The sequence below is a fragment of the Sorex araneus genome, chromosome X (genome assembly GCF_027595985.1).
Source record: "Sorex araneus isolate mSorAra2 chromosome X, mSorAra2.pri, whole genome shotgun sequence".
Lineage (NCBI taxonomy): Eukaryota > Metazoa > Chordata > Mammalia > Eulipotyphla > Soricidae > Sorex > Sorex araneus.
This window is the reverse complement of record NC_073313.1, coordinates 60060056-60082665: the sequence shown is the minus strand read 5'-3', so window position 1 is coordinate 60082665 and position 22610 is coordinate 60060056. Positions and strand designations below refer to the sequence as shown.

General features: G+C 43.2%; 1 protein-coding gene across 1 annotated transcript in view; it reads right to left on the bottom strand.

The window, feature by feature from the left end:
- GABRA3 (gamma-aminobutyric acid type A receptor subunit alpha3) overlaps positions 1–22610 on the bottom strand; it is a 230157-nt gene that overhangs the window by 20486 nt on the left and 187061 nt on the right. The gene's annotated exons all lie outside the window — the stretch shown is intronic.

The following is a 22610-nucleotide window of genomic DNA, read 5'->3' as shown; positions in this document are numbered from 1 at the left end:
CAGCTTTTGCTATGTGCTCAACATTCTTCTAGGCCTTTAACAATCTTCACAGCAATAACTGACAAGTAAGTGGCAAAGTTCAAGCAGTGGCCCCAAGGTGGATGCTTTCACACTACTATGTTCCTCTATTTGGACTTCTTTGGTGAGAATTGAAAGTTCACATACAGAACATGGGCACAACATGAGACTAGGGTGCCAACCAGTAGGACAGGGGGACTAGAGGAAGGAAATGAGGTCAGTAGGGGGGTGACTGTCAAGAATGGGTTGAGAAACTCCTCTGCTACCTCCTTCCATCTCTCTTCCTTCCTTCCTTCCTTCCTTCCCTCCTTCCCTCCTTCCCTCTTTCTTCTTCTTTTCTTTCTTTCTTTCTTTTCTTTCTTTCTTTCTTTCTTTCTTTCTTTCTTTCTTTCTTCTTTCTTTCTTTCTTTCTTTCTTTCCTTCCTTCCTTTCCTTCCTTCCTTCCTTCCTTCCTTCCTTCCTTCCTTCTTCTTTCTTTCTTTCTTTCTTTCTTTCTTTCTTTCTTTCTTTCTTTCTTTCTTTCTTTCTTTCTTTCTTTCTTTCTTTCTTTTTTTTGCTTTTTGGGTCACACCCAGCGATGCTCAGGGGTTACTCCTGGCTTTGCACTCAGGAATTACTCCTGGCAGTGCTTGGGGGACCATATGGGATGCTGGGGGATCGAACCCGGGTCGGCCGCGTGCAAGGCAAATGCCCTACCCACTGTGCTATGGCTCCGGCCCCCTCTTTCTTTCTTTCTTTCTTCTTTCTTTCTTTCTTTCTCTTTCTTTCTTTCTTTCTTTCTTTCTTTCTTTCTTTCTTTCTTTCTTCCTTCCTTCCTTCCTTCCTTCCTTCCTTCCTTCCTTCCTTCCTTCCTTCCTTCCTTCCTTCCTTCCTTCTTCTCTTTCTTCTTTCTTTCTTTCTTTCTTTCTTTCTTTCTTTCTTTCTTTCTTTCTTTCTTTCTTTCTTTCTTTCTTTCTTTCTTTCTTTCTTTCTTTCTTTCATTCTTTCTTTCTTGTCCTTGGGGCTTACTCCTGGCTCTGTGCTCAGGGATTGCATAGGCTGCCTAGAGATCAAACCCGGTGGACTTCGTGCTAGATGAGTGCCTTCCCTGCTGTGCCATCTCTCTTCTCCTTACTTAGCTTTTTCAATGTATTCTTTTTTTTTCATTTTTTTTGCTTTTTGGGTCACACCCAGCGATGCACAGGGGTTACTCCTGGCTCTGCACTCAGGAATTATCCCTGGCGGTGCTCAGGGGACCATATGGGATGATGGGAATCGAACCCGGGTCGGCCGCGTGCAAGGCAAATGCCCTACCCGCTGTGCTATTGCTCCAGCCCCCAATTTTTCAATGTATTCTTAAGAAACCAATAAATGATCTCTTTTCCCTACTAAAACATGGGCCATATTCAGGCTCTCTTTTATGACACTCCACACCCAACAGAATACTGACTGCAGGGGTTCTGGAAGGCCACCGCCCAGGGTCAAAACACTATGACCATGTCCCCAAGCAGTGACCAGTACACTGTATGAGGTTCTGCTACCCCAACAGCAAAAGAGTTGAGTGTGCCAAGGGTGTTTCAAATAGAAGCTAGAATGTGTGATCCTTTAATAGATACAAATAGCAAGTCTCCCATCTGAAAGAGTCCCCCTGTTGGCCCTTCTGAACAGAACTGCATGGCCCATTGAATCATGAATAGAACATAGAGAGATAATTATCCTGTAAAGAGATATAACCAGTAATTAAACATCTGCCACCGAAGAAAAGCTCAGGACAAAATGACTTACTGCATGAATTCTACCATTTAAATACTAATGAGTGCCAATCTCCCTTAAACTTATCAAAAAATTGAAGAGAAACACTTCTGAACTCATTTTCGAAAGTCCACATTACCCTGCTACTAACACTAGCTAAGGGTGCTACAAGAGAAGAAAATTACAGGCGAATATCCTGGTGGAGCATGGGTGCATAAATTGCAACAAATACTAGCAAACTGAATTCAATAACTCTTTAAAATGATCAGATAACCTGATCAAGTATATAATGTTTCAACATATGAAATTAATGTGTGTACCACATTAATAGGATAAAATGGTAATTTCATACGATCATTTAAATAAACATGGGAAAAATTGATATAACTGAACATCCTTTTGTGATAATATAAAACATTAGTTCTGAAGGAATGTAGCTCAACACAAAAAGGAACTGCATAGCAAGCCCATGATTGCCATCATCCTCAACCCTAAGAACATGAGTGTTTCCTCTATGAAGAGGACCAAGACAAACTTGTCTGCTTCCATCTACCAATTTTATTCAATGTAGCCTGGAGGAACAAGGCAGAGTAAATTCATGAAATAATAAACAAATAAATAAATGGTAAGAGTAAGCCCATGGGTAGGAAGTGAAAGAGTACAAATATCATGTTTACCAATGATATGATGTTCAGTAACACTAAAAATTTCACCTGAAAATTATAATGCATGAATTCAGGATACAATAATCTGTATTCAAACTACCAGATTTCTACACAAAAATTTTGAAAAATAAATTCAGATGACAAAGTCATTTATAATAGTATCGAAATGAAAAACTACTTAAGAGTAATCTTAACCAAGGATATGAAAGACCTCTATGCTAAAAACAATGAGATATTGTTAAAATAAATTGAAAACAATACAAACAAATAGAAACAAAGCTGATATCAAATTTTGGAGAGTTTAATACTGTGATAGCACAGTGGTCAGACATTTGCCTTGCATGTGGCTGACCCAGGTTCGAGTCCTCTGTCCCGCACGGCAGAGCCTGGCAAGCTCCCTGTGGCATATTCAATATGCCAAAAACAGTAACAACAAGTGTCACAATAGAGATGTTACTGGCTCCAGCTTGAGAAATCAATGAGCAACGGGATGACAGTGATACAGTGACAGTGACAGTGATACAATACTGTGATAATGTCCATGTTACTCAAAGCAACAGACAAACTTAACGCAAGTTTTCACAGTAGTGTCACTTCACTTGTATCACTTGTCATTGATTTTAGATTTGCTCGAGTAGGTGCCAGTAATGTCTCCATTCGTACCTGTTGCGTGCTAGTCTAGCCCAATAGTATCACCTTGCTCTAGAAACAGGAAGAGCCTCAGACCGTTCATTCAGGGTTTTGACAAAGAAGTCTGACCATCTCGTAGGTAGGTGGCCACTCGGTCTTTTGATGTCCTGTGGAATCCAGGCGGTAACAGTTCTAGTCCACCAGTCGTCACTGAACTGCATTACGTGTCCAGCCATCTGAGTTTTGACACGTTGTCAAGCGAGACAGCATCCCTGATTCTTGATCTTCGACAGAGGTCAGAACTCCAGATTTCTTCTCTCACTTGAGTGAAACGTGATACTCCTAGCATAGCTCTTTCGATTCCTCTTTGGGATACCCGAATAGCATTCTCATCCTGTTTGCATAAGGCCCAGGTCTCTGAGGCGTATGTTAGTGCAGGAAGAATGGTGGAGCCAAAAAGTTGTGCCCAGAATCAGAGGTTTTTTTCCTCTTAACCACTTCTTCAATGCCCTTGCAGGCATTCCACGCTGCTCTCTTCTTCCTGTGCAGTTTTGGCACCAGGTCATTCCTCATGTTGAGTTCTCGACCCAGGTATACATAGATGCTGCATTTGGAGATATTCATTCCATTGAGAGCAAATGGAATGTCAGGGACTAGTTCTTTTTCATGAACATTGTTTTGCTGAGATTCAGCTGCAGTCTGACCTTTCCACACTCTTGGTCGAAGTCGGCCAGCACTTGTCCTGCTTGGCTAATGTTTGGTGTTATGAGAACGATGTCATCAACAAAGTGGAGGTGGTGTAGTTGCCGACCATCTATCTTCACTCCCATTCCTTCCCATTCCAGTCTTCACATGACGTTCTTTTTTTTTTTCTTTTTGGGCCACACGCAGAGATGCTCAGGGGTTACTCCTGGCTTTGCACTCAGGAATTACTCCTGGCGGTGCTTGGGGGACCATATGGGATGCCAGGGATCGAACCCAGGTAGTCCGCATGCAAGGCAAATGCCCTACCCGCTGTGCTATCGCTCTGGCCCCACATGACGATCTTTAGGATGGCACAGAAGAGTTTCAGTGAAATGGTATCACCCTGTTGAACCCCTCTCTTTACATCAATCATCACTTGTAGAATGGTGAAATCCTGGTGGTGAATCCGTAATACAGCTCACAGAGGATCTTGATGTACTGAGTTTCAATGCCCTGTTTGGCTAGGGCTTCATGACCACTTCAGTCTCAACAGAATCAAAAGCCTTCCTTAAATTGATGAGCTATAGACAGAGTGGCATTTTGAACTCTCGAGAAACTTCAATGAGCTTGATCACTGTGTGGATATGGTCAATCGTGCTGAATCCTTTTCAGAACCTAGCTTGCTCACATGGTTGTCCTTTGTCTAGTGTTCTGCCTATTCTATTCAGGATTACTTGAGTGACAACTTGTAGATGACGGATAACATGCAGATTGGGCAATAGTTGCTGATGTCGTGGATGTCTCCCTTCTTGTACAACAGAACGGTCCTGCTGGTTTTCCACTGGGACAAAACCTTGCATTCGGACAGGTAGCATGTGAAGAGCCGAGCCTGTGTATTGACCAGTACTGGCAGCAGATTCTTCAGGTGTTTAGGTCTGACCTTGTCTAGACTGGGTGCTATACACATCTTTACTAATGAAATGGCGTGTCGGATTTCAGAAGGGAGGACATTTTGAATGACATATCCATCCTGTGGAATTTGGTATGTGTGCATTGGACATGGCTGTCAGAGATCCGAGTAGAAGTCATGAATAATCCTCTCCATTGCCCTTCTGGAAGATGTGATAGATCTATCAGGATGTCGGAGGGCAGTCATCTTGGTCTTGTAGTTGGCGAAGGACAGGCGAGCGTTGCAAATACTTTTCCCAGCTTCTGCCACGTCGGCTAACACTGCAGCTCTTCTCTCTTTGAGGTTTTCCGTTATTACTTCTATGCACAGCTTTGCCAGCTCGGATGTTAGCTTTTGATTGCCCGAGGCTTGTGCCAAGCCACGTTGGCGAATGAGCTCGAGAGTTTCCAAAGACAGGCGTCCGTTTGTGGCTTTCTCACTCTCAGAATTCTTCGTGGAGTCATGGAGGTGCTGAACCAGTTGATTGTATTCCTCATCGATGTTGTCAACAGCAGCATCTTCCCATGTTGCCGCAATAGTGCCAAAGAGCTCCCACTTGGTGGTCATTCTGGGAATTCTCTTTTTTTATTTTTATTTTTTATAGAATCACCATGTGGAATGTTACAAAGCTTTCAGGCTTAAGTCTCAGTTACACAATGTTCAAACACCCATTTCTTCGCCAGTGCACATATTCCACCACCAAGAACCACAGTAAACCTCCCCTCCACCCCCCACCTCCCCAGCCCCCCACCCCGCCTATGTAGCTGATAAATTTCACTTTACTTTCTTTTTACTTTGATTACATTCAATATTTCAACAAAAAACTCACTATTATGTAATTCTCTTCTTAAACTTATATTTTGCAGACCTTTCTCCCAATTCTGTGAAGTAGAATTTTGCATGAAGGAGACAGTGATCCGATCCCTTTTGGAATTTTGGGACAACAGCAACATTGGTCAGGCAAAACCTTCAATTGAATATTATGTGGTCAATTTTGTTGTGGAACCGCCTACTGGGAGACTCCCATGTCCAACGTTTATATTCGGCCTTCTGGAACTGTGAGTTACCATGGATGGTCTTGGTCGACATGATAAACTCAGTCTTTCACCCTCTTCATTCCATTCTAAGCCATGGGTCCCAATGTGGAGTTGTTTGGGTGGACCCTCTTGTTCCTATCTTGGCTTTAAAATCACCAACAATGATCTTGTAGAAGGTGTGGTCTTCTTCAGCTTCATGAAGAACTTCTCAATTTCTTCTTCATCGCAGTTGGATGTTGATGTGTAGACAATGAAGATAGAAACTGCCGGCAGTGAGCCACATCTATTCAAGCATAATTGTCCGATTCGGGTTTTTAGGCATTCAAATGAATCAATATGCATATCCTAGTTCGTGTTGACAAGGACACCAACACCACCAATGCCTCTGTTGTTGCATGTTCCAAGGAACAGTTATTCTCCAGTGTCAAAAATGGTGTCATGTGATCGATGCCTTCTAGTTTCGGTCAGACCAATGATGCCGTACTTGATCTTTTGCGTTTGCACCATCAGTTCCTTAATGGTTGCTTCTGATGCCAGTGTACATGCTTTGAAAGTACAGACAGTCATTTTAGTCTTTCGTTGTTTTGGCAGTCTAGTTCATCCCTGAGATTTTATCAGCCTCTCCTTGATCATCCTTCTTAATGCTGCCATATTGAGGGCTCTCTCTGTGTCAAGCAGATGAGGCCCATTGTTATTACTGTTTTGGGCCTATCAAATATGCCATGGGTAGCTTGGCAGGCTCTGCCATGCGTGTGGGGTACTCTTGGTAGCTTGCCAGCTCTTCAAGAGGGATGGAGGGTTTTAAGGCAGCCTCCAATCACCCTTACAGGTGTTCCCATGGTTCACACCATATTTGAACCCCATCAAATATGGTGCAAAAATTATGCAAAATGGGTATTAAGTGTCCTATTGTCTTATTGTGTGTTGCGCGGTCTGGAAAGTGGCCTAGAGTATAGCAGTGGCTGGGTAGTGGAAGTATTTAAGGTCTGGTGGTGACATATTTATCTAGCTCCATTAGGGTGGGGTGTCTGGTTTTGATCAGAGGAGTTGGAGGGTGCGGCGGTGGCAGCAGCAAGATACAGATGTGGTGGTGCCACCAGGGGCCATTTAAGCCTTACCAGCAGGGGCATCCACAGCAGGAGGGCATTCTTGGTAGGGTTACAGAACCTGTTAAGAACATTGTGCCAGGATGGCTACAAAGATACTTTAACAAGAATGAAGATGTGCGCAGTTGTTAAACAGATACAAAAGAGGTACCTCAGTAGCCAGAAAATAGAGAAGATGACCATCTGATACATGCTGATGAAGAGAACTCTAATATTCATGATGGGAGAATCACTCCTGAGCCAGCATTCAGTAACACAGAAGAACCCTCAACAACTAGTACTGCTTTAAATTATCCAGATGTATTAACAAGGCCTTCTCTTCACAGGAATCATTTGAATTTCTCCATGTTGGACTCTCCTTCGTTACACTGTCAGCCCTCCCCATCCTCGGCATTCTCAATTGGCAGTTCTGGTTTTTTACTTGTGAAAGAAATTAAAGATTCTACCTCTCAGTATGATGATGATAACATCTCAACTACCAGTGACTTTTCTTCAAGAGCTTCTGATAAAGATATAGCTGTTTCACAGTAGTAAAAAAGAAAATTCTAGAAGTATATGTAGAAACACAAAATACTCCAAGATCCAAATCAATTCCAACAACAAGGGGCCAGAGCAGTAATACAGCAGGAGGGCATTTGTTTTATATGCAGCCAACCCGGGTTCTATCCCTGGCATCCCATATGGTCCCCTGAGCACTGTCAGGAGTGATTACTGAGTGCTTAGCCAGGAAGACCCCCTGAGTATTTCCAGATGTGACTCAAAAAGCCAAAAAAACTCCAAGAACAATAAAACCATAGACATCACAATACCCAATTTCAAACTATATTTATTACATTGTTACAATAATATAAAGAGTGTGTGGGGCCGGAGCGATAGCACAGAGGCTAGGGCATTTGCTTTGCATGTGGCGGAACTGGGTTTGATCCTCCGTATCCCACATGGTCCCTCATGCACCACCAGGATTAATTCCTGAGTGCAGAGCCAGGAGTAACCCCTGAGCATCGCTGGGTGTGACCCCCCCCCCCAAAAAAAAGAGTGTGACACTGGCATAGAATCAGGCACATAGATCAATGGTGAAGCAAAGTGAAAAAACAAAGTCCCTAGAATAAGCTGATGCAGGGACTAGAGAGAAAGAGGAGCAGGTAGGGTGTTTGCCTTGCAGGCCGCTGTCGCTGATTCTATCCCCAGCATCCCATATTGTCTCCCAAGCATCACCATGAGAAATTCCTGAGTGCAGCATCAGGAGTAACTTCTGAGCATTGCCAGATGTGGCCCAAACACAAAACCAAAAAAGAAATAAATTCATTTACTTAAGACCGATAAGGATCTGACCAGGGCACTAAGAATTCAATCTGGGCAAAGGGGAAACAGTAATAGTGCAGTAGTTAGGGTATTTGCCTTGCTTGTGTCTGACTATATTCCCAGCACCCCAGATTGTCTCTGGAAGACCCAGCAGGAATGATCCCTGAGCCCTAGGGTGGGAGTAAGCCCTGAGCACCGTCCTGTGTGGCCACAAAACAAACGAACAAAATAGGGGAAGGCAAGTCTCCAATAAGTTGTGCTGGGAAAACCAGATATTCACATTTCCTTAAAATGCAAATGACCACCTTTTTACATAATTTACAAAAATTACCTGTAAATGGATTAAAGATCTAAAGGAAAGGCCAGAAGCTGTGAAACTCCAAAAATAAGATGAGTTAAAACAGCTCCTTGGCAACAAATTTGTTTGCTTCAGTGGGGGGCTTGGAAAGAGCCGTTCAGGGGCACAAGGCCACTTCCTGTTTTACTCATCCAGTGCAGCTGGCTGGTCCTGCTACGCTGGGGAGCTCTCGAACAACACTGGAGAGGTTTGGGGGGTAGCTCCAAGCCACACACAATGCTCCAGAACCACACTGAGGTTTAGCCTGGGACACACATGGGACACACACACGAATGCTTTAGATTGTATGTGTCCTAAGCTATTGTTATCTGGACAGAGATGTTATAGGAGTTAGGATTCTTGTCTTGCGTGTCGCCCACCCTGGATCTGATCCTTGGCATCCCAGAGGGTCCCCTGAGCACCAAAACTAAGGATAGTCACTGAATACTGTCAGGTATGGCCCCCAAACATAAAAACCAACAAAAAGTCTATGTATATATTTGTATAGATAGATAATATATTACTCCTATAGCTCACTAGTAAGGAAGGCAATTTATCTAACACGATTTGATCGAGAGGAATTTAATACAAAGCAGACATAGAAATGTTTAACAGTTACAGAAAATTGGTGTTTGACATGATCGTCATGGAAATTCAAATCCTACAATCAGGGAGAGGGGTGCGAGAGCCAAGATGCTCAGCCCGGGGAACTTGTGTTTATCTCATCCCACAATTGTGCAAAATCTATCCCAAACCCTAAGCCATCCTACACAGAAACTGATGCAAAATCCCAGAAAATAAAGCTCCTATAGCAAGGTACAGAAGAGAAACACCCAAGTGGATGGGAAAGGGAGGAAATGAATAGCATTGCCAAGATAGGACACCCCAATGTGGGACAGCAAGTTGGATTCAGGAAGGGATTTCTAAGGTGCAGAACCAAGAGGAATAAAATTAGCATCTAGGGCAGAAGTGAGAACCCCCATATTCATTGCAGCATTATTCACAGTTAGCAAAACACAGGAAAAGTATCTGTCTTTTAATGATAGATGGATTAGGAAAATGAGAGATACACACATGGTATATTATTCAATTCTACAAATACGAAACTTTTGACAATATGGATGAACTTGGAAGACTTTGTTAAGTAGAATACACTAGACAAAGACAAATACCATATGACATGATTATTATGTGGGATGTAAAAATATCATACTCATAGAAACAATATTTTTATTGAAACAGAACAGAATTAAGGGTTCCAAGGGCTGAGGGCTAAGAGATGAGAAAGCAAAGATGCCAATCAAATGACACAAACATTCAGAATTAAGACAACTAAGATCTGGGGGTCAGAATGGGGTCCAGAGGTCGGAGGGACGTGGCACTGGAAACCCAGGTTTGATCCCTGGCACTCCACTTAGCCCGCCAAGGGTGATTCCTAAGTGCAGAGCCAGGAGTAACCCTTGAGCATGTCCAGGTGTGTCCCCGAAACAAACAAACAAAAATGGGATACAGTGTGGTGACTAAATAATACAGTATTAAGGGCTGGAGTGACAGCACAGCGGGTAGGGCATTTGCCTTGCATGTGGCCGACCCGGATTCGATTCCCAGCATCCCATATGGTTCCCTGAACATTGACAGGAATAATTCCTTAGTGCATGAGCCAGGAGTAACCCCTGAGCAACGCTGGCTGTGACCTAAAAAGCAAAATAGTAATAATAATAATCACTGTATCACTGTCATCCAGTTGATCATCGATTTTCTCAAGCGGGCTCAGTAACGTCTCCATTCATCCTAGCCCTGAGATTTCAGCAGCCTCTCTTTTCTCATCCTTCCCAATGGTGCCACATTAGAGGCTCTTCAGGGTGAGGGGAATGAGACCCATCATTGTTACTGTATTTGGCATGTGAATATGCCACGGGGAGCTTGCCAGGCTCTCCCCCGTGTGGGCAGTAAACTCTCGATAGCTTGCCAGGTTCTCCAAGAGGGAGAACAAAAAAACTGAAAAAAACTACTACTACTACTACTACTACTACTATTACTACTACTACTACTACTACTACTACTAATAATAATAATAATAATAATAATAATAATACAGTATTATATACTTGAAATTTGCTGACAACAAATTTTAGGAGTGCTCATAACTAAAGTACTTTACTGTGAGATCACTTATGTTAGTAACTAAATTGATGATCATTTTGTAATGTACACAAATATCAAGTCATCATGTTATATGTATATCAGATGCTATAATATTTAAAGTACTATGATCTTTTGCATCTGGTATGCTTTAGATGCATATGATTTTATCTGTTAATTATAGTTCAGTAAAATTGTGGCAGAGGAGGAAGCAAAGAGTAAAAAAGAATTATTCTTAGTTAAAACTGAATTAAGCTTTTTGCCCTAGTTGGAAGATTTTCTATTTTTGTTCAAATATTTCAGACTGTATCTAATGTGAAGTAAGCAAAAAAAAAATGGAAGCCCAACCAAAATATTATTAAGTATTTTTCGTAGTATATATACTTTCTTTGAGTTGACAATGTAAGAAAACATTTAGAAATATTAGCAAATTGATTTATAGTGTCCTTTAACTGAGGTTCTCTCTAATACATTGCAATTCTCTCCCGATCGCCTCTTCCTCTGCCAGAGTAAAAACTAAAGCTTTGATCCGATTGGGAATTTTCCCCTGCATTATCTGTTCAGTTTCAACCCCTATGTCTCAAAACTTATTAAGGTTATGAAGTACCATCTATGTTGTGTAAAATATTCATGGATACAATTATAAAACATATAATGCACATGTTTTCACAAGTTGACTGTCTATGGATCAGAAATATGGAGTATACTGAATGAAGCCTTTCTAGAACTGATTCTATTCGTGTAAAGTGATCTGTAGATTCTCCCTGCCATTGTTTTCCTGTGTCTCATTATGAAGGATTACTCTTTAAGCGGTTTGTGAAAACTCACCCTGCCTTTGTACTCTCCTCTATCAAGCAACAGCTGTGTTGAAAGAGAAATATTTGAATATAAAATGTAAGATACAGTCATCACTTAACTAGCTTCATAGGCCATGAGAAACACAAAGATATTTTTACTACCTTGAAAAACTAAATTCATTATACTTCCTGTCACTGTATCACTGTCATCCCATTGTTCGTCGATTTACTCGAGCGGGCACCAGTAAGGTCTCTATTCTTCCCAGCCCTAAGATTTTTTTTTTAATTTATTTATTTTTAATTAGAGAATCACCGTGAGGGTACAGTTACAGATTTATACACTTTTGTGCTTATACTTCCCTCATACAAAGTTTGGGAACCCATCCCTTCACCAGTGCCCATTCTCCACCACCCGTAAACCCAGTGTCCCTCCCACCCTCCCCAATCCCATCTCCCCCCCACCCCACCCTGCCACTGTGGCAAGGCATTCCCTTCTGTTTTCTCTCTCTAATTAGCTGTTGTGGTTTGCAATAAAGGTGTTGAGTGGCCCCTGTGCTCAGTCTCTAGCCCTCATTCAGCCCGCAACTCCCTTCCCCCACATGGCCTTCGACTACAATGTAGTTGGTGATCGCTTCTCTGAGTTGACCTTTCCCCGGAACGTGAGGCCAGCCTCGAAGCCATGGAGTCAACCTCCTGGTACTTATTTCTACAGTTCTTGGGTGTTAGTCTCCCACTCTGTTATTCTATATACCATAGATGAGTGCAATCTTTCTATGTCTGTCTCTCTCTTTCTGACTCATTTCACTCAGCATGAAACTTTTCATGCCCATCCACTTAACTACAAAATTCTTGACCTCCTTTTTTCTAACAGCTGCATAGTATTCCATTGTATAGATGTACCAAAGTTTCCTCAACCAGTCATCCGTTCTGGGGCATTCGGGTTTTTTCCAGATTCTGGCTATTGTAAACAGTGCTGCGATGAACATACATGTGCAGATGTTGTTTCGATTGTACTTTTTTGCCTCTCTGGGATATATTCCCAGCAGTGGTATTGCTGGATCAAATGGGAATTCAATATCTAATTTTTTGAGAGTCGTCCAAATTGTTTTCCAGAAGGCCAGCCCTAAGATTTTAGCAGCTTCTCCTTACTCGTCTTTCCCAATGATTGGAGGCTCTTTCAGGGTCAGGGGAATGAGACCTATTGTTACTGTTTTTGGCATATCGAATATGCCATGGGTTGCTTGCCAGGCTCTGCCCATGCAGGTGGGATACTCTCGGTAGCTTGCCGAGCTCTCTGAGAGGTTATATATTCAGGTTACAACTATTAAAACAAAAATATATGAATCTTGGTTCCCTCGTGGATTCTGAGCACTGCAAGTAGTGACACTCTGAGCACAAAACTAGAGTAGCTACAGGGCATTGCAGGGTATCCCCCCTTCCATCAATCAATTAATAAATCTATCCCCCAAAGCGATCATGTAAAAAATAAAACTAAAGTGATAAAATAAAGGGATATAATTAAACACAGCAAAGGAATAACAAATGTCCAAATGCAATGGAAATGAAGAACATGAGAACTTGTGTCTAGTAGGAAGCATGTCTCTGAGTAGGAGATGAGAGGGATGCTATGATAATACTGGAGGGAAGTGGCTACTCTGCAGGAGCAGGGGTGCTGCAAAGTGGTAATGTATCATTCATGAAACTGTATCAGAACCAGTTCTATGAATCACAATGCCAAAAACCACTGTAGCACTGTAGCACTGTCATTTTGTTGTTCATCGATTTACTCAAGCAGGCACCAGTAACATCTCTATTGTGAAACTTGTTGTTACTGTTTTTAGAAATGTTTATATATACATACAGTTTATTGTATGTATATCTGTATAAATATATATTTAGTATATAACCTATTTTTCTATCTATATGCTTATGTTTAAAACTTTCTTGCTGAATTATTTTTATCTCCTAATTTCCATAATGTCTCTTTGTATTTTCTAGTTTGTCTCTCTTTAGCAACGTCATATCTTTAAAGATGATCTATAAATGATGACAGTATTTAAAGTATTGCAATAAACCATAATGTCCAAAAGTAGAGAGAGAATAAGACGGAAAGTGCCTGCCATAAAGTCAAGAGTATGTTAGGGGCAGATACTGGGGACACTGGTGGTGGGAAATGTATACTGGTGGAGGGATGTGTTAGAATATTGTATGACTGAAACTCAATCATTAAATCTTTGTAACTATCTCATGGTGAGTCAATAAATTTTTTTAAATAAATAAATAAAACTAAAAACCCCAAAATTTATTACAATAATTTTTGAAATGAAGAAATGGAAGCAAAACTGAATTTAAAAATGTTGTGGACAAATAATTACATATTCTGAGGAATTTTGTTCATTTACTTCACACATGTTCCAATCTGGAGAAGAGTGTCCAAGACTTCTGCTTAGAATCATTTTACATTGACAACTGACAACAGTTGTCAATCAGTAAGAACACCAATACACAAGAGAGAGCACCGCGACTGAAAGAAAGCACAGCGGTGGAGGGCATCTGCCTGGCATGAGACTGACCTGGGCTCCATGCCCAGCATCCCATATGATCTGTGAGCACCACCTGGAGCAATTCCTGAGCGTCTCCAGGTGTGACACTTCCCAAAAATATAATATCCATGAATTACAGGCCTTTTCCTGTCAATACACTATACCCCCACCTGGAAGAGCATCTATAGAGTTCGGAAAGAAATTACTAAATACTAAAACTATTTAGACAGGTCCTAAGGACAAAGGGGTATCAGAAGGGCACATCCAAAGGCTCTTTCCCAAAGCAACGTCCACAGCAGCCACCTCGTTTCTCCTTCCTTTAGAAAACTACAATGAACACCTCCTTGTGTTAATTCTCAAAGTATTCCCCTTGTCTATCGAACCCTGTGCCATTCCAGGCTCTGGTTTGTTGAACTCAGCAGCACGTGCCCTCAGTGCCCCCACTGAACACTGCACATAGGGAGCTCTGCATCCCCCCCAGACAGCCGCAAGCCTGGACTGTGCCGATAAATGGCGAGTATCTAATCACCTCTTAATGGATGGGAACGAGACGAGGGTGTAGAAAGTACCTGAACTCAGCTCTGCCCCTGACCTAGACACACAGGGAACGTGAATCAGTCCTCACTAAAGTAGACCTGGGCGCTGACAGAATAGTTCCCACGCCAGATGATTAATAGGAATCCAATACTAAGGCCAATGGGAGAGAAAGAAGTGCTTGCCCAGGCGTAAGTCTCGCTCTGAGTGAGAACTTGCCAACTGAGCAACAGAGGAGGCTGCACATGAGAGGGAAGGAGTGGGAGGTCCTGCATCTGATGCAAAGCAGGACCAAGCGCAGAAACTGAAGGCAGGTGGGAAATGAGTCCAGGAAACCAAAACACTATTTGTACTGGTGTACATGCCATTGTGATTGCAGGGCTAATTGGAGATGCCATCTCATGCCATCTGCAATGACCCTATTTTCAGTCTCATTCCAAGATGCTGAGGGTCAGGGCTTCTAACAGCTATTTTGGGGAGTCATAACTGAAACAACTCCAGCTGTGTTACCAAGGGTGAAGGCAACCCGATATGTGCCTGTGCTGTCATTGGAGTATGAATTGTTTAACCTTCTCGAACGGCAATTTGTCGATGTGTATGCAGAATTCTGAACTAGCATTCTCAATCGCCCGTCTAGCCTATATACTCAATTACACAGGCACAAAATGCCATATTTAAAGAAGTCTTTTAAAAGCCAGAACATTACGTTGCTTGGAATGTAAAATACAGAAAATGATAAAGAATTGGTTAAGTGGAATATGATCCATATATCTGAGGCCATTAAAGTAGAGATATTTTATGGATTTTACCGTGCTACATTTCCCAGTGACTAACATCATGTCATTAAGAATGCTGTGATTTTGCATAGCTGGGTTGGTGGGGAGAGTGGGCTGAAAGGGGTGCTGGGGTTCTTGGGGGAGGGATGTGGGTACACTGGGATGGGTGTGCTGTTGGAATTATGTGCACAACAACCACCATTATCAGTACTGGACATCACAGAATTGCAATACAAAATTTTAGTATTTTAGTGCTGTGGCTTTGGGGTAGGATTTTAAAATTCACTTTAATCAAAATGGGTAACAATTTGTGCCCCTGATAATTATTCAAATAGTATTAGTAGCTAAAATAAAATAGCAGTCAGCAAAGATACAGATATGTCTGCACTGAGACAGCCTTAGACACCCCATTTGCCTCTCCCCTTCACTTTACAAGTATCAAAACACCCAAAACACAGGTTTCCTTTGCTCCGTACAGGAAAATGCTAGAGAGTCACACCCAGGTTACTGGAGAAGTTTGGTGGACAGGGGAACCAGCGAAGGCAGAGTGCAAGGAGCCATGTGTTCGGATTTAGAGGGTCCAAGGCAGCTGGAAACCAGGAACGAGCCTGGTCAGAGCCAGAAACAGCCCAGGGCGGGAGCGCTGGAGGGGCTGGGCAGCACGATGGGCAGGACCCACTGCTCAGACAGACTATTGTCCAAGGTCACTGACAAGGGAGACCTCAAGGTCATGGGATGCAGGATAGTGATGATGCTGCAGCCCCCAGAGAGGCAGAAGCAGGACCGTGGTGGAGGTAGGACCAGAGCAAGTGATGTCAGGATGGAAAAGAATGAGTTCTGGCAAAGATCTGGAGAGCAGGGAGCCCCTGAAGCACGTTGATGTTGATTTCAGTTGCCACAGCAATTATAGCAGTATGAGGAGCTGAAGGAGAGAGGACAGGGCACCCCCCAACAGTATGAAGATCTTCAATCTAGTATCTGAACCCCACGCACTCTACAATGCACCTTCTCAGTGCCTCTGGGGTATCACAACATGACCCAAAAACAACAACCAAGGTTATGTTCCAGTCAGCCCCCAGGAGCTCTTCATGCTACCTCAGGTAGAAATCTGGCCATTTGCTGGGCCATGCCAAACAGGACTCCCAGAGGGTCTAACCTACAACCACAGAGCCCGTGTCCCCATAAAAGACAATCCCGTTAGGCCAGGACACCAGGTGGGGGGTGGGGGAGGGGGCTCCAACTAATACAGCCTTGAAAAGCAATGACTCATGCACCCCAGCCAGTTCTCTTTTAATCCCACATATCTTACTTAAAAAATGTCAAATGGGGTTTCTAAGTTTGTCTGGGACTTGTGTGCGGAAAATGGGGGAGGTCCTGAGCCATAGCACAGCGGGTAGGGCGTTTGGCTTGCATGTGGCTGACTCTGGTTTGATTCCTCTGCCCCTATCAGAGAGCCCGAGAGTATCCTGCCCACATGGCAGAGCCTGGCAAGCTATCCATGGCGTATTCGATATGCCAAAAACAGTAACAACAAGTCTGAGAATGGAGACATTACTGGTGCCCACTCGAGCAAAATCGATGAACAGCAGGACAGCAGTGCTACAGTGCTACAATGCCACCTGTGCCGCCTTCATTCCACCCTTCGCCTGCCGTGTGCTTCTCTCGCACACTTCACCGGCATTCTTGCTCTTTGAATATCCTGACACTCAGCAGCTACTGGGCTCCCTCAGGCTTTAGGAAGAGCCTCTTTCTTTTCCCTTTTTCTTTTCAGAAATGTCATAGCCATAAAATTGAAAAGAGTCAAATTAAAAAATGGAATTCAGGCACCTTGATGATTTGTTATTGCTTGTTCAACCCAGGAGAAGGATTCTGACCACACTATGAGCGCCTGGATTTCTGGACAGCACGTGTATAAAATCTTACCAGTTAGGGGCCAGTGAGATAACTTAGTGAGTAAGGCCCCTGGCTCGCACACAGTGACCCCCTGCTCAAATTCCCCGTACCACATAAGGTTCCCGAGCACTGTCTTTCTCTCCTCTCACCTCTCTCTCCTTTCTCTCCTCTCACCTCTCTCTCCTTTCTCTTCTCTCTCTCATCTCTCCTCTCTCCTCTCTCCTTTCTCTCCTCTCTCTCTTCTTTCTCTCCTCCCCCCCTCATTATACTTCACTGCTCATCTCCTCCTGAAATTCTTTTCTGTGTGGGAAAGGCGAAAGAGCGGAAAGGCCTGGTAAGGTGTAGGACTGGCTTGTCCTCCCTGCAAGGAGCAAGGCCTGGAGCACACTGCTGTGAGTCTGCTCTTTCCCCAGCTGTGCCCCTGACAGATGCAGATTCCCTTCTCGGGGCTATGGCCTCTGTTCTCCCCACTTTACATAAGTCAGCCAGGACCACAGGGACATCACTGACACATCCACAAGAGTTGGTGGTCAGAGTAGTAGTACAGGGAGGAGGCACTTGCCTTGCACAAGTTCAAGCAGGCTTCAATTCACAGCATTGCATTCACCCCCTGGACCCACCATTGCTGACCACGAGGCCTGAAATAAGCCATGCGCATCACTTGGTATGCCCCCACATTCCAAAGAAAAGAACAGAGTTGAGCCAAGCCCCAGCATTAGGGCTGGAGCGATAGCACAGCAGGTAGGGCATTTGCTTTGTACACACCCAACCCAAGTTTGATTCCTCCATCCCTGTCGAAGAGCCCGGCAAGCTACTGAGAATATCTCGCCCGCATGGCAGAGCCTGGCAAGCTACCCATGGCATATTTGATAAGCCAAAAATAGTAACAAGAAGTCTCACAATGGAGACATTACTGGTGCCTGCTGGAGCAAATCGATGATCAACAGGATGACAGTGATACAGTGACAGTGATGTCTATGAAAATCATCAAATCCTTATGGATTTGGACTAAGAAGAGAAGGTCTAACCAAAGGTTGGTGGCTTACTTCTCAAAACAATTTGATTTGCTACCACTGGAATGGCAGGATTTGGGGCTGTGAGTGTGACCCTAGTTACTACTGTTTGCAGAGGAAGCTTGCAATTTGTCTGAGGGCTAATTCACTAAAGTTGAGATGCCTCCCCAGCCTTAGGAAGTGGGATACTTCAGGGCCCATTGACTGAGGGGGCCTCTTAGCATATGCTCCTGCTGCTACCCAAAAGATCTGCCGGTACTGGACATTTAAGCACAGAGCCATGTGGGGACGGTCCTTTGCGGCCCCGCACGATATCGACCCCGGAGGCAACTGAACCACTTTGGATACGAGCGGCGCCCCCAAAATGCCTCCAAACTGTGTGCTGGGAGCTTCTGGCCCAGGCGCTGCCAGCGAGTGATGCAATTACTAAAAGAATTTTCCTTGGACTTCATATAGAAATCCAAAACCGCGCGGCTGTGATAGCAGCCGCGCGACCTAATATCTCTTGATTGTCAGCAATGTGTAAATGTTCCTTTTTGGCAGGGCTTAACGTGGGGGGAAACTCCAAACAATAGTACTAAGTTTTTTGTTAAAGGGTAAAAGATTGTAGCGATAGAATTTTAGGCAGAATTTTCCCTGGACTTTATATAGAAACCCAAAACTGCACGGCCGCGGCAGCCTAATGTCATCTAATCATCAGCAATATGAAATGGTTCCTTTGTAATGGGTTGGACTTTGGGGGGACCATAATAGGGTTAAAGTTTGTAGCGACGTGTAATTTCTGGCTGTACTTTCCCTGGACTTTATACAGAAATTCAAAGCCGCGAGGCTGCTGCCATGGCCGCACAACCTATTGTCATTTAATCATCACCAATATGAAATGGTTCCCTTTTAACGGGTCGGACTCTGGTGGGAAATCCTAACAAGAATAGTAAGTCTTTTGCTGAAATATTGAAGGCCGCCAAAGTGGTAGCCATCTCTATAGACTGAACTAAGCCCTATCCCCACGCCGGCTGAGAAGAAATATCCTTCTTTCTCGGGAAGAAACGCGGCGTGGCGTTAACCATAGTATGATGTCCGTTAAGCTGACACGGACCTGGTGGCGTGGGAATCGGATACAAGGGAATAAATTATTATGTACTTGGAACAGCGGGACCCTGGTGGAATCTTGAGCCGGGGCCGATACCAGCGTATTACTTTTGGTTCCAGAAACTGCTTGCAGACATTGTACCAGACTATCAACTAAGCCAGAGCCCCACGCCGGCTGATGACGAGAAATAACCATCTCTTTTGGTTTGTTTTCCCTTTGTCAGGCAGCGTGGTGATTACTAAACAGGCGTGATCTCGGTGGCGCGGGACGAGGGGGGAAAAAATAGAAAAGTTATGTAACAAACAGCGGGACTTAATATCTCTACATTCTCAGCAATGGAGAGCCATCAAATGCTTCCTTGACAGTGGGACTGTCTTCTCTTTTTTGGGGGGAAACCCTAGCAACAATAGTGAATTATGTGTTGAAACATGGACTGTAACCAAGATAAAGCGTAAACGAAGTGAAACTTATCACTTACAAGGGCGGGGACTAGGGGGGCGGGAGGGGGCGGGAGGTATAATGGGGTGGTTGGTGATGGAATATGGGCACGGGTGAAGGGAAGGGTGTTTGAGTACTGTATAACTGACATAATCCTGAGAACTTTGTAACCCTCCACATGGTGATTCAATAAAATTTAAATTAAAAAAAAAAAGATCTGCCGGTACTAAATCCAGCACTTCCCTCTGAACTATGGCAGATGAGTCCCTAGAACATCAATATCATGGACATGTGCACACTTTGCATACAACATGACCTGACGTTATACCCAGATGCTGGGTACTACCACAATGGCAGCAGCTCTGGAAAGGGGCATCCAAGACTAGATATGCAGTGGTGGGTCCACATGAAACCAGAGGAAATTATGCCTCTTTGAAGGAAAACTTGGACTTTTTCTCTGCCCTGGATGTTGGCCTTCTTCCCAGTCTATGAAGTGTCAGCAGCCCAGAGAAAGCCTAAGACACTGGGCAGAGGGAACAGATGAGAACAAAATTCTTTAAAAAGAGACAGTGCTACAAAATCCTGCTCACTTTTTAATGTTGGAAATGAAGCGTTGTAAAGGAAGGATGAGGAAAGCACATGAAAACTACATGAAGAGAATAAAAGAAGAAAATATTACCCCCTATATAAGGAAAGATAAGAAGTGGGCTTTCTGTTAAATAAAGTAAGTGGAAATGAGACTGTTTCCGGAAGATGGAACTGAACTGAATGAACCTAGTAATGATGCAAGTGATGGAGTAGTAGCAGCCTCAAGCTCTGTGTTGGCCAACCATTCCCGTAAAGGTGCTCGGACTCAGAATTGGACTCAGAATAGGAAAGTACATTGGAAAGTCAAAGAGAAAGAGAAAGGAGCTCTCTCAGTGGGGAGGAACTCATACCAGACCAAGCTTACTCTGGCCCTTTTTGTGGGGGTTTATAGGAACACAGCATCGGTGTGTTACAGAGAATGCAGGGAGTTAAAGGTAAGGGTTTGCTGTGTAGACCCTTTGAATGATAACTGGGCTCTCTGTATTTCTTATCAATTGACAAATGTCACAGAGGACACAACAACTCAACAGATCTGGTAACTTTTTGCCTTAGGGCTTGCCCAATACCTCAGCCTCCAGGTGAGCCTAATCTCTGAGAAAGAACATAATGTTTGATGATTGTTAACTCTCTGTTTATCAGAAACTGTCCAGGAGTTCGGAGGAAGTAAAAAATGTAGGATAGGACAGTCAAAAACGGAAGTGCTCCCGGAAGCTGGCAAGGGCAAATTGAGACTTCCTCTCACAGTAACTAAAAGTAAGTATGTACAAGTACCAGGAGGCCTGCTCCATGGCTTGGAAGCTAACCTCACATGCTGGGGGAGAGGGCAGCTCAGATAGAGAAGGGAACACCAACTAAAGTGTAGTGGAGAAACCACTTAGGATGGGAGAGGCGGGTTGAAACCAGATTATAGATTGAACACGATAGCCACCCAGTATCTCCATTGCAAACCATAACACCCAAAAGGAGAGAGAGAATAATAAGGAATTCCGTGTCACGGGGTGTGGGGAGGAGACAGCATGGGGGGAGGGACCCTGGGGCCATCGGTGGAGGAGAATGGGAACTGGTGGAGGGATGGGTACTCGAGTATTGTATAACTGTAACACAGGCACAAAACTCTGTAACTGCACCTTCATGGTGACTTATTAATAAAAAATATTCCTTATTCAGAAGATAATAACACTGTAAAGTTAAAAAATCCTTTTTCTGCCCAAAGAATTTAAGTCTTCTTGTACTTTTTTGAAGTTTGTAATTATGAATACCATTGAGGTGATTTCCGCAGATTATATTATGCATTATATTCTAATTTTATTACTTCCAGTTCTCACAGATTGAGGTAATGCCAGTATCTTCAGGTAACAAATATTTACTAGACGTGCTACAGGCATCATTCTAAGTGACTGGAACACAGTAACTAATAGGATGAAACTCCCACTCATGGAACATATTCTAATGGACACAGAACAAAAAAAATAAATATGCAAATATAAAAATAAATAAATAAAAGTAAGTGTGTGTGGCAAGAACAAAAAGGAATCTTAAAAGAATGCTCTATGGCTGGTTCTTTGAGAAAATTAATAAGATTGATAAACCGCTAGCAAGACTCACAAAGAAAGAGAGAGAGAACCCTAATAAACCGAATCAGAAATGAAAAATGGGACATCACAACAGAAACCAAGGAAATTCAAAAGATCATCAGAGACTACTTTGAAAGTCTGTATGCCACAAAACAAGAGTACCTAAAAGAAATGGACGAATTCCTTGATTCCTACAATCTCCAAAGACTGAAGCAAGAAGACTTGGAATACCTAAATAGGCCCATAAATATCAAGAAAATCGAAACTGTAAGCAAAAGTCTCCCCCAAAACAAAAGCTGTCCAGACAGATTCACTGGCGAATTCTTCCAAACACCTAAAGAAGACTTGTTGCCAGTACTCTTCAAGCTTTTCCAGGAAATTGAAAAGACAGAAACCCTCCCAAACAGTTTCTATGAGACACATATCTCCCTAATACCAAAAGCAAGCAAAGACACCACTAAAAAAGAAAACTATAGACCAATATCCCTGATGAACAATGATGCGAAGATCCTCAACAAAATACTGGCAAATAGAATCCAACAACTCATCAAAAAGATTACACACCATGACCAAGTGGGATTCATCCCGGGGATGCAAGGATGGTTTAACATTCCGAAATTAATCAACATAATCCATCACATCAACAAAAGTAAAGATAAAAAACATATGATCATATCAATAGATGCAGAGAAAGCATTTGACAAGATCCAGCACCTGTTTATGATGAAAATTCTCGCCAACATGGGTATAGAAGGGACTTTCC